We start from the raw sequence: 3,705 nt of genomic DNA, 5'->3' as shown, positions 1-3,705 counted from the left end.
GGGGCACTTCATTTCCGGCGATATCGTCGCCTTGATTGCACAGATACTATTTAAACTGAACTGAGCTGGATGATGACGTCACTGAATTCAATGATGAACTGCCTTTAACTGAAAAATTAGTGTTTACTATTGTCATTTTGCATTATTGACACACTATTTTCCTAATTAATGCTGTTCAGTTGCTTTGACACAATCTGTATTGTTAAAAGCGCTACATAAATAAAGGTGACTTGACTTGAAAACTTGAAATCGCATCATATGACCCCTTTAATGTCATGTGGGTTGTATCGGTTCACGCTCCTGGTGGCGGAGAAAAACAAAGAAGATGACTTTCAGCGGCGACATGGTAGATGAGTGGAAGAGGTATGCGTGATGTACAATTTTTGTTTTTGTTTTGTTTTATAAAAAGTACTACAAGCTGTTAAAAGTGCATTTTCTTGGTGGCTTTTATACAACGTTTTCTTAGTACCTGGTGATGGCGAAGGGAACCAGCGAAGCTTTCGACACAATTGTATCAGAAAAAGGTTCTTTACTCGAAGCTTTTAAAAACGGTTTATGCTGTGGCCATCTAGTGGTCATAAAATGAACAACACCTTCCAAAAAGTGTTTGTTCCATTCTGTTTTTTTACAGTCTATGGTTCCATTACAGCCACTGGTTTCACATCTGGTTCTACAACTGATTCTTTGTTTTATTATATTTTATATAAATAATGGCCATTGTCAAAGTTTTGGACTGCACTGATTTATAAAGTGTAAATGTCTTAAACGTTTGTTAATACTAATAATAATTAATAATCAGTTTTGTGTAAATGAATGGTGAACAAAATAGCGTTTAGTCTCGTTGTGGTTTTTAAAAGGAATACTTTGTCTAAAAATTTTTATAAAGTCTAATTTACTTGGCCTCATGTCGTCCCTTGGAGCTTAAAATTTCTGGACACCATTTACTTGCATTGCATAGACCTACAGAGCTGAGAAATTATTCTTGAAATGTTTGTACATGTTCAACAAGAGAAATAAAGTCATGCATATCTTTGGATGGCATGGAGAGAGTGTTTTAAATTTGGGTCAACCCTAGTGCTCATTGTGCTTCTTGTGTACCCACCAGGTTATGTTAGGAAGGGCAAGCGAGGTGAGCTTGGAAGCAATGCATCCGGGATTTTGCAGTGTCCACTGCATGCAAGTCTATTGTGCTGAATAAATGATTGTACAAAATTTGATTAATCAGAAATAAAATAATTTACCCACACTGAGATTTCAAATTAATACACTGATTTGTGTAACATGTTCTGAAGAACATTAGTCTGTCATTTGCTGTAATTTGAGTTTTAAAAAATATGCTAAATAAAAAATGTGCAGTACAGGTGAATGGTAACTATACTTTTTCTTAACAGTACTCAGCATTTTCTTTATGTATCACACATATACCTCCTGAGTGCAACTGCATCTCACTTTAATATGTTCCTTGGTAGGCTACTGTAGAAGAATTGTAGAAGTAAAATGTAATATCCAGAAATATGCTTTAATTACTACAGTTAAAGGATTTAAAATGACACCATCACGAAGCATGGCAAAAGATGTAAAGACATGATTTCAATGTTGACAGTGAATGGTATTGGATACAAACAATAATGACAAAACTTTAAGAATAAGACGTGATTTCAACGTTGACAGTGAATGGTATTGTAAACACAATAATGACAAAACTGTAAGAATTTCAGTTTAAACTACTATGAAAATGCGTTATGTTTATATCATTTTTTAAACTACGATGTAATCCAGCCTACTTGCGGCATAAGCTCCTCCCACTTGCTGTTCTTGGCGTAAGCTCCTCCCACTTACAGGTCTCCGGGCTGCAGCGATAACTACTTGGAGAGGCTGCATTCAACACTTTTTGAAAACAAAACATTTATAATCCAAAATATAATATTATTTTTTAAATTATGAACTATAATGACATATATCTGAAATACGAAGCAAAATACACCATACAAATCTCAAATATAATGATTTTTCAAACAAATTATCATACAGTAATCAAAAACAAATGTGATTGGTCCATCCGGATCAGCGCCTAGAAAAGAATCAGATACCACGTGAAAACGTGTTACCGTCTAGCGGTCTAGAGATAATAATCCACACGTTTAAGTACATAACCCTATCCCTAACACTAATACCAATATAATTAAAATAATAGAATTATTGGGCTTCGTACCTGACCAATTAGACACAACTTCTGGACCGCAAAACCCCGCCCGTTTTGAATTTCTGCATTATGACATTTGCCTTTCTACCCACCTATTCTGTTTCTATGGGTGTGACACTATAAAGAATGAGAATGTGACGTAACGCCGCGTTGAGTTCTGGGAAACTGCTTTGTTTATCCGCCATACTTGCAGGATAGCGCTGCCTTTCCGCTATTGAGTTTAGGGCAGTATTTGATTGTTTGTCGTGATTGTGAAAAATGTCACCAGTGTATGTCATTCATACTGCATCGATAATTGCAATAGTAACTCAGATCATCGTTCTGAGAGAAAACTGGACAATGCAATATGTTTTTTTTGCCTTTTCTGTGTGTAAAAACACCAAGGGAAGGAGGTTTCGGAGAAGACGCCGAATAGTAAATCTGTCAATGTCACTGATTAAACCCACTGACTCTCACTCAATAAAAGAATCACATTGCTGTGTGTTTTTGAAAGTTTTGATTTGGTTGGTTTAATAGTTAACATTCTTTGCGAGCACGACTCTCACTCTCACTAGGCTTGTGAATTAGCAGAACTTGAACGGGACTTTCTAAAATGCTTAAAGTGGCTTAATGTACCAAGACAGTGATAAAGACAAAATTGTAAAGCATATACTATGTGCAGATATGCATATAAGATCAAAATGTGAACGCAACGCCTTTATTTACACGTTAAATGCAGTGCATATCATGCAGTGCGATAAAATAGCTTCATTCCCTGCAAACGATACAATGAAGAATGAATGGTTGTTTAACTTAAAGGCAAAAACAAAACAAAAGATAAGCATTTATCCTTATAGAGAATGAGAAGTAACCATGGGAACGGATAGCGTATCCTGCTAATATGGCGGCGTCTTCCCGAAATGCAATGCGGAGTGAAAAGATCGTGACGTAACTCCTCATTCTCTATAGAGGAGGGACCGAAAACAGCAACAGTCTTATACAGTGTTTATTTAGTCTGTTTTTATACATGTGGTATAGATCAGGGATGGGCAACTTGCGGCCCGCGGGCCGTATACGGCCCTCAGTGTCTTTTAGTACGGCCCGCTGGATCGTATTAGACTCGGATGATCAATTTTAAAACATTTGAAAACAAGTCACGTAAAGATTGCTTTCAGTTTATGATGTTAATAATATCTCCAACCAGGAGAGGTCGCTATTTCCAGCCGCTCCCCTATTAATTTCAGCGTAGTAGGACGTGCACTCTAATGTAAACATTCATTAACATTAGCAAATAATTAATGAAAAACTGACCATGAAAACAGTATTTTCAAGTCAATATGGTAAACAGGTTATCTTTTTACCAAGTTCAAGGGGATATCCATATGTTTAGAAATCTGTATTTTATTTAAATCGCCATCACACCACTGCTCACAAACAACGGGGACGCCAGAGTTGCACTTTCCTTAAATTTCAAAGGTAAAATTCATAGTCAACAAAAGCTTTTTGCCAAATGCATGACAGAA

The sequence above is a fragment of the Sinocyclocheilus rhinocerous genome, unplaced genomic scaffold, assembly GCF_001515625.1.
Source record: "Sinocyclocheilus rhinocerous isolate Xijiao unplaced genomic scaffold, SAMN03320098_v1.1 scaffold933, whole genome shotgun sequence".
Taxonomy (NCBI): Eukaryota; Metazoa; Chordata; class Actinopteri; order Cypriniformes; family Cyprinidae; genus Sinocyclocheilus; species Sinocyclocheilus rhinocerous.
The sequence above is the reverse complement of the archived record's forward strand: the minus strand, read 5'-3'. Positions refer to the sequence as shown.